Source organism: Tiliqua scincoides, chromosome 4 (genome assembly GCF_035046505.1).
Source record: "Tiliqua scincoides isolate rTilSci1 chromosome 4, rTilSci1.hap2, whole genome shotgun sequence".
Taxonomy (NCBI): domain Eukaryota; kingdom Metazoa; phylum Chordata; class Lepidosauria; order Squamata; family Scincidae; genus Tiliqua; species Tiliqua scincoides.
In genome coordinates this window covers 206,308,038-206,317,737 of record NC_089824.1, presented here as the reverse complement: position 1 = coordinate 206,317,737, position 9,700 = coordinate 206,308,038, and positions in this window count along the sequence as shown.

Here is a 9,700-nt window from a genome sequence, read left to right as displayed (position 1 = left end):
TAGCTTTAGCAAGAAGCAGACCCCTAAAACAACAAGCCAAACAACTTGCTAAGTGTGCCCCCCACTGTCTTGGTCCCCCCCCCATCTATAATGTGGATAACAATAGCAACTTACAAGGCTGTTGCGTGTAAGTGTAAACAATGGCTTAGCTCAGACACTTAGCTTAGATACATGAGCAGGGTGGAGCATTGAGCTCAGGTACTTCCCCTTCCATTCCTCCTGCCTTTGCCAGGAGGATGCTGGAGTGGGAAACTGAGGTTTTGATCAGACCATAACGAACCAGTATCAGATATGTCCTTTGTTTCTTTGGCATTGCATTGGTAGTAGCTGCTGCAGCATCTTTTTGATCAACACCTTGGATGCAATCCATAGAACTACAAGACTAGTTGTGTGCAGCCAATTGAGCTTTTGATTTTTTCCCCCCTTCAATCCGCACCTTCCATGACATTTGAGCGACTACTTCTAAAATTCATTGATGTTTGAAAACCAGTTTGTGAGATGGCATGGAAGACTGTTGCTAGGAGCAGGGAAAGCATCAGAAGTGCCTCTGGGCACTTGCAACTTAGGCACAGCTCAGGAAGCTCCTTGTCAGATTTATTCAGATTTGTTTGCTTCAGTTCATTTCAATCCATTTTGCCATCGTTTAAGCTGAAAAACATATCATTACACCGTTGCAAAGAAAACATAACTCTTACACTGTATTGCTGAGACAAATCAAAGGAAAACGTACTTTTTTCTGAATTTTGTTACAAATCAATAAATCAATTTCCATATAAATGCATTTGAGGAACTGGGAAGACAATCCATTGTATATATTGAAGACCTATAATGAAGTGGTTAAAATGCACAGTGGGGAAGGAAGCCAGCAAACAAATACTTTTTGTACTTTGGTAGTACAGAAAAATCTTGTGGCATCTTTGTGCGAGAAATGAGGTGCCCAGACTCATACCAAACGCATGTTTGAAACCCCGGGGGAAGAAGGAATTTGCTTGGGGGTGCAATTTGGAGTGAGGAAATGGTGGAAGGGAACTGTTAGAGGATGCCAGCCGCAATACTCTGTTCTCCTCCCACTGCTCCCTGAAGAGTCTCTAGTCCTCCTACACAGAAACATATGCGCTAACACATACCTCTGTTCCAGAACTGTATATTACTAAAATATGCTTTGCTTCCATCAAAAGTGCTGCACCCAGGAAGCTCTCTCATGTTTTCATGAGACAGGTTGGTGTGAACAGATTTAATTAAAGAATAAAGGTGTCTCATCATATCTTTATTCTCTACTTATTTACATTCTTGCACACCAAACCATCTCTTGCAACCTTGTTGAATCTCACAGTACATTTTCGCCAAGATTCATTTAAAATTGGGAAACTAGAAGGAAATACATCTGCACAAAAATAATGTAATGACTACACGGCTTCAAGACTATTAATGATGGAGTCAGAACTGTCAGTGACAAACCAGGAAAGGGATCTTTGGGTCATGGTGTATAGCTTAATTAAGTGCAAGGCAGATTCCTGGTTAGGAGTAATTAAGAATGGAATTGAGAAGATTGCCATATTGTTCCTGTATAAATCTATGATGTGACCACATTTGGAATAATGTGTTCAGATTGGGTCACACCTCAGAAAGGATATTATAGAGCTTAAAGAGGTATACAAGAGGGCAACCAAAATGATCAGAGGGCTGGAACATCTTCACAAGAAAAAGAAGCCAGAGTATTTGGGTCTTTTTAGCATGAAAAAAGGCAATTGGAGGGCATGACTGAGACATAAAATTATGCGTAATGTGGAAAGAGTGGATAAAATGAAGTTTTGCTTCTCTCTCATAATAACAGAACCAGGGGTTTCTCCAATGAAACTGACTGGTGGAAGATTTATGATAGACAACAGGAGGTATTTTTTCCTCACCATATGTAACTTGTGTATGGGATTCATTGCTACAAGACGTGGTGACAGCCACTGGTTTGGATGGCTCTAAAAGGGGATTGGACACATTTGTGGAGGTCAAGACTATTAATGGCTACCAGTCATGATGGCTATGGGCTACCTGTGGGTTCAGTATGCCTCTGAATGCCAATTGCAGGGCAGCAATGGAAGGAGAGGAATATGGTTTTCTCTTTGGCTTGTGGGTTTCTGTGGTGGGTCACTTTGGGAAACAGGATGCTGTACCAGATAGGCCTTTGGCCCGATTCAGCAAAGCTGTTCATATGTTCTCGTCCTAAGGGACATTACAGCCCCATTCTATACAGTACATGTGACTTGGAAGTAAGGCACTGAGTTTGATGGAACTTACTCCCAGGGGACATCACATAGAATTTCAGCCTTAATTCGGCAGTACTGAACTTCTGACTGCTGGAGGAAGAATAACAAAACTAAAGGAATGGCAGCATGCAATCAAATTAGCACCCAAATTTCCCACAGAAGGTTGCTCTGCCTTAGGAAACAGAACCACCCCATGGCATTCCTTCCATTCCATCCTCCCATTCTTACAGCCCAATCCTATCCTGCCACCGCCGCCAGCAGCTCTGATGCAGCCATGCCAAAAAGATGCATGCAGATCCTACAGTGGGAAAAGGCAACAGGAAGGCAGGTAAATGAAAAACTTTTTTACTTACCTCCAAGTAAGCCCTCAGGGTCTCTTTGGACATATATCACCTGTTTTGGTGGCATGTGTCTGAGGAAGGGAAAGGGATGGGGAGGTTTGTGCAAAGAAGGGATAAGATCCAGAGTGTGCTATTGCTGCTGGATTCTCTCCTCCTGCCTCCTCCCTGCCCAGAAACACCCCTATTCCTCCCATCTCCCATCCCCACCATCAACTCACCAGCGTCAACAGACAGCGGTCTCTGTCCACAATGGTCTCCATTGTGTAGGCAGCCTTCTTGTGCTTACACAACATCACATCTGCTGGCATCATCACTGTTTCACCTCCCAAGCAGTGAAACATGCTTTCCATTGGTGGATAAGGAAGCACAGGATTGGGGTGTTAAACTGAGAAGTATTGAGGACCACTGTTCTGGTTCCCTTGCTCTCTGTTAATTGGGTTTAAATTTTTAAAAGAAAAAGGAACTTCAAGCTGTCCAGTGTTTTCCTCTATTTTCATTGAAGTCTCAGGGACCACCTGAGGGTTGCTTCAAAGACCACTTGGTCCAGCAAGGTTCACCTGGCATTGATCCTAGCTGGAGCTCTGCTAAAATAATATGCTAGCCCTGATTCTCCCACCCACAGCAATTCCCTGAAACTTGTTATAGCCTTTAAAGTTTCCATTCCTGTAATTGCTTTCATTGATTTGTCTTTATTGGAGACAACACTTATTAATATTTTAAACAAATTACTGCTCGCTTTCATTGAACATAATATAGTATTGATGCTTTGCACCTGTTTTGCTCCTGCATTTAGCCATTGGGTATATTACTTTGAGTGAAGATACATATTAGTACTTACTTTATTAAAGTTCATTTACAACCTCCCCCATCCTGGAAGCTGGGCAACAATGGATTCAAAAGAAAACGTAAGTGAGATATTGTTTACATTTGCTTTTTAATCCAGTCAGAGCTGCAGAAAACGGAAATGCTTCAACCCCCAAGCCCATGTACACCAGTGGGTCACGACCTAATTTTGGGTGGGTCGCACAACTGCCAAGCTGATAGCTGACAAGGAAAATGTATTGAGCTCTATGGAAAGCAAAACTGGGCCACAAGTGTGCATTTGCTTGTAAGTAGGTGACAGTACCTTGGCTATTCTCAAAGGCCAAGCGAAGGAGAACACAAGGCCACTAGAATGGCTCAACTAATGCTCCAGAAAGCAGCCCCCCCCCACCACTGTCAGTCAGTCAGAACTTTTATTGGTATATGACACAGATAGTCACACATACAGAAAAGAAAAAAAAAAATCACAGATCTATGAAAGGTAAAGAAACTTCCAGAGTATAACCTATTTCCCAAATTTTATTAGCAGAGATGTGGCATCTCAAAAGATACACCACCATTGTAAAAAGGATTTACAAAGCAGAGGCTTGAGTGCTGGTAAAGAGAAATTATTAATAATAATAATAATAATATTATTATTTCTCATAAAGCTAGGTGGGTCCCATTAGAGTGTCATTTTAAAAAGCGGGTCCTAGTACTAAAAAGTTTGGGAACCACTGCTTTAATGAAATTTGCAAGCGCTACCCATGACTCTTCTCAATTTTAGTCAAATGATCATGGAGTCCTATACAACATTCCAATAACAGCACCCAGCATCAATCCTGAGCATCAGAGGGGCCCACTCAGCATCAGGGACATTACTCTAGGACCACTCTGGTCCAACTTGCATTACAAACTCTCCTGTTCCATAGTGAAATATTCAAAGCTATGAAGTCAAAGAGCAAAAATTGTTGCTCTGTGTCCAGGACCCACAGAAACCTGGAGCCAGTCCTGACAGCAGCTGCGGAGTCCATTACAAGCCAAAGTAGCAATTTTCAACATTTTTCTTCACCCAGCACACTGGTGTCTATGGTCTTCTTCACGATGTCCTTTGCCTTTTGTGGTGTTACTTCCTTCTTCCAGGAGACTCTTCCAGGTTCTGCAGCTCCGTTTCCAGGGCAGCTGTCTATAGTAACAAATTGTCTGTCCCTCTTCCTCTGCTGGTGGACGTGTTACTACAAACAGTTGCCCTGGAAACAGAGCTGCAGAATTCAGAAGAGTTTTTCAGCTGTTTCAAACTCCCATGGCACACCTGCAGACATTTCATGGCACATCAATGTGCCGCAGCACATTGGTTGAAAATTGACCTCCTCTACATTCTTAAGGCAGTTTTAAGGGAAATTATCAGCCTGAGACAGAAATGATGTTCAAAACTACCTACTTTATTCTAGTGTCAATTTGGTCTTTCTTCTCTCCCTTTTAACTCCTCTTCCCTAGTCTTTGTATGGTTGTCTTTTTCATTTGTCAGCCCAAGGGCAGGTCATTTTTCATTTATGTGCAGTGGCTGCTGCCAGCACTATGTTGAATTTTTGATTGAGGAATGCCACTTTGGGAGATAATAATTGCCTGAGAAGGGGGCAGAAATATAATTAACAACTGCAGGCAGGCTGTGGTTCACTGGCAGGGCATGTGGATTCCATCCATCTGGCCCCAAGCTCAATCTCTTGTCAAAGGATCACAGGTAGCAGAAGTTAGAAAAACATCAGACATCAGCCTGAGAACTTGGAGAGCTGAGATAAGAACACATAAGAATAGTCCTACTGAATCAGCTTCAAGGTCCAACATCTGGTCTAGCACTGTGATCAATTAGATGCTATTGACAAGCCTTGAAGCTGGATAGCAACGCAATGACCCCTCCTTCCCAGCACCTGATATTCAGATGCATATAACCTCTGAACCTGGAGGTACATATGGGGGGGGGGGACAGAGAGAGAGAGATGGCTGAACCACGAAGCCAACTGAAAGTTCACATGGTGCAGCACCCTTGGAGAGACAGCTTCAGCATGTTAAGGCCTCTGTAGGGTAAGGGAACATTTGTTGCCTTGGCTTGAGCATAATCCCCAGAAGTTACCATACGTCAACCCAGGTTAACAGCTGTTGCAAGCCCATGTTGACCTGTTAAGGCAGATCTGGTATGGGAAGGGGGTTAGGATTTGGCAGGTGCCACTGATGGTGCACCCGCCCCCTTCCTGGGCCCAATTCACTCACCTCCCCACCTCCCCATTCCACCCATCCCCTGTCCCATTTCACACCCTCCCTGCCTCCTGACCACAGCACAAACTTACCAATAGCAGTGGGCATCCATTGCTCTTTGTCATTGTGCAGATCTGGCCACCCTCTGCTTGTGGAATGCCCATTTCAGTGGTTTAAATGGCTCTTTGGATTGGTCCATAAGTTCTGCAGCTAAATCTACATCTAACCCTCTGCTGGAATTCTTCCCCACTGGGCTCTGCAGAACCTATTGTGCAAAGGTACCATAGAGTTGAACAGTGTTTTGCCTTCAACATTGCTCCTGTCCTGTTTGCCAAGTGATGCTGAATTTATCTGCAAGAGCCAGGGAGCAGGTGGGATGATATTTCAGCTTCATCATTCAAAGGACAGAAAGTAAGATAGCCCTCAAGCAAGATAAAGTAATGAAAGAGGGATTAACTTTTGCTTCTGGAGCTAAATCTTCAAGGAGCACAGATTGGTTCATTTATTCAAGAAATCTCTTGCCAATTTAATAAGCAGTCAACTTATCTGGGGAAAGTTTTCTTTAAAACGTGTTTTAAAACTCTCTGCTTGGCATCTAGTATCTACTCAAAACGTTTTCATTGGAATTCACTAATCATGGTATGGAATGTTGCCCAAACAGTCCAGAAGGTTGCCAACAAAAGAGCTAAACTATAATACAGTGTTTCCCAAACTGTGTGTCGGGACTCAACAGTGGGTCGTGAGCTGATTTTTGGTGGGTCATGAAAAGTTTTTGAAACATTAAAAAACTTTGCAAGCACTCTTGCCTGATTTGCAGAACAAAATCTTCATACCCCTGCAAATTAAAATGTCACATTGTCTAATTTCTTCTAGTAATTGGCATGCCATAGATCACATGTGAACTCAGTTTCACCCTTCTGTCTAGCCTGGAAGTTGCTCTCCAGTTCAGCCTTCTGGGTACCCTGGAACATCTGTAAAAAATTGGGGGAACAGTCCTTGAACATGTCTAGGGGGAGAGTCTAGCAAATACCTAGACAAACACACACAAACAGTATATGTAATGTTTCTACAACCTCAGGACCACAGGATACTAATTATTAAGTTTATTATTATTGATAATTTATTTCTAGATCTTTTTTTATCTGGTGGGTCATGATAGATTGCAGTTTTTAAAAGTGAGTCCCAGTGCTTAAAGGTTTGGGAAGCTGCCTTCATTTCTGACCCTGATGCCTAGCTCTCTTTCTTCCTCTATGATATTCTGCTGGTGCATTTCAGTCCTCTTCACCTCCATCCAGAATTCTGCTACCAGACAGCCCAATCCTAAGCATATCTACTCAGAAGTAAGTCCCATTAGAGTCAATGGGGCTTACTCCCAGGAAAGTGTGGCCAGGATTGGGCTGAAAATAATTTACCTCTGCCTACCCCACCCCCCTCCCTCTCCATTCCACTCCCTACCCTCTCCCCACCCCACACCAGTCTGACCTGCTCCAGCAGGCGTTGCTCTGGCTGCTGGTGTGCATGGGAAGCTTATAGCCTTCCTCAGTGTGCGCAGCCTTCATGCTGTCACAAAGTGCTTTATGGGTGTTTTTGCGGCAGTGCAAAGTCCTGGCACACTGGCGCAGCATTTGGATAGGATTGGAGCCCTAGGGCCCAATCATATCCAACTTTCCAATGCTGATGCAGCTGCAATGCAGCCCCAAGGTAAGTTGTTCCCTTAGCTTGAGGAGGTCTCCATGACTGCTCCCCCCCCCCCACACTGCAGGATGAGGTGCATGCTCTGTTGGCACAGTTGCATTTGCACTGGAAAGTTGGATAGGATTGGATACTTATGGCACAATCCTATCCTATTTTCCAGTGCCAGTGCAGCCATGCCAATGGGGCGTGCACTGCATCCTGTGGTGGGGAGGCAGACACAGAGGCCTCCTCAAGGTATGGGAACATTTGTTCCCTTGCCTCGGGGTTGCATTATGGCTGCATCGGGGCTGGAAAGTTGGATAGGACTGAGCCTTTAGTCACCAATAGTAGATAATTTCATACCTCCTGTTTTACTCTATCTTTCCAGAGGGCAAGGTTAATATTTGGCTTGAATCTTCTACAACAAGAATATTTTGTTCAAAATAATTCCAGGTCTTGAAATGGTTGCTCCTGCAACAATAATGAAAATGGCTAGGGTGTCTCTAGGCTGGGAGCCCAAGTGTTCAACATCGGCTCTGTGGCGTAGCTAGCCACTCTAGCACCTGGGGCTGTGACTCTCAACCAGAAGTGCCTGACCTGAAACTAACTGCACTGACATGATGATGTCACCACCACTTCCACATTACGGTGGGCTTGGAGTGGTTGCACACCACTCTGACTGACCTGGCTTTTTGCAGGGGGGAAATGTGAAAAGGAGGTTGGCCACTCAGCAGCTCTCAACCACTCTGAGTGTTTGTAGTGGGTGCAGAAGGTACTGCAGCAGGAGGGAGGCCTGCAGCTGGCTTTGGCTGCCTCCTCTTCCTTGCTGCTGCCAAGAGCAAAGTGAAGGAGTCTCCTAACACCCCTCTAGGTGTGGTACCTGGGGCCCTGTACCCTCGCAGGCCCCCTTAACTACACTACTGCATCAGCTTAAAGAGGAAAAAACCCTGACCAACAAAGATGAATGACTTGTTTCACATCCCTGAGATATGAAAAGCTGTTTGAATTTTGATTCCAGATTCCAGATGCAAAAATCAGCTTTTTTTGCATCTAAAACCGATTTTTTTTTTAATCCACACATTTTATTAATTTATTTAAAAATTAGCAAGCAAGGTATTGGGGGTGGCTAACTCATAAGTATTTAATAAGTTAGTATTTAATAATACTAACACATGATAAGCAGCAGATAAAAGTACAGCATAACAGAGCAGGAAAAAAGATGACATATGATACAATACAAGCAGCATAAAACCATAGAAACAACACAGAGCAGTTGTTTCCATTTAATATAAAGGACATAATTCTCAATATGGTGCTAAATTCCATCCATTTCCTGGAAAGCAAAAGAAACATCATATGGTGTGCTATTTCCAAAACTTCTATCCCAATTTATTTTGAGAATACCAATTCCAAACTAAATTTGATTTCAGTGGCCATAGAAGCATTAATTCTCATTCAATTGTTAGGGGTCTGAATTGGTTCTGCATAATGGGTTCCACCATGGTCATTTGTTAAAATTATGTCAAAATATTCGGTAGCTTTAAAGTTGCCTTGACATGAGTCAAAGGTAAAGTATAAAGGCTTTTTTGAAGGAGGGGTCAGATTATTAAGAGTTGAAGGATTGCAACATGTGCATGAGAAGCTTGCTGTTCAGACAAATTCATAAAAATGTATGAGGCCCAGCTGTTCCGCTAACACAACAAAGCAAGCCCAAAGCAATGCAGCAACACCTAGTGGCCCCAAAATGCAACAACACGTAATGGCATAAGAGCTTTTGCAGATGGGCATAAGAGTTATATTCACAAAGATACTGTGCAAAATAATCTGAAGGGAACTTTGGCTTCATTCAGAGAACATCTGAAAAACTAGACTTCCAGTGCAATCCCATGGTGCTGTAGTGGTGTGGGAGGTGGAGTTAGACCTGGAAGATCCAGTTTCAAATCCCCCCTCAGCCAGGAAGCTTCCTGGATGACCTTGGGCCAGTCACTTTCTCTCAGCCTCACCTACCTCACAGGGTTGTTGTGGGGACAAAAAGGAAGGGAACAGCTCTGTACACCATCCTGAGCTCTTTGGAGGAAGGGCAGTATAAAAATGTGACTAATAATAATAATAATAATGTCTACTCAGAAGTATGCTGCATTGTGTCCACAGGGACTTACTCCCAGGTTAGTGTGTATAAGACTGCAGCCTTAATGAACTTCTGCATTCCCACTTTCCTCTCAATCCTCTTTCCATCTTTATCATTAATACAATAGCTTACCACTGCTGTGAAGTGGCAAGAGAGTTTGGGAAACTCCTTCCCACTGTAGGACGGAACCTACTGGGGGGGGGGGTGTGAAGCACATACACACACACAAGGACAACCACTCT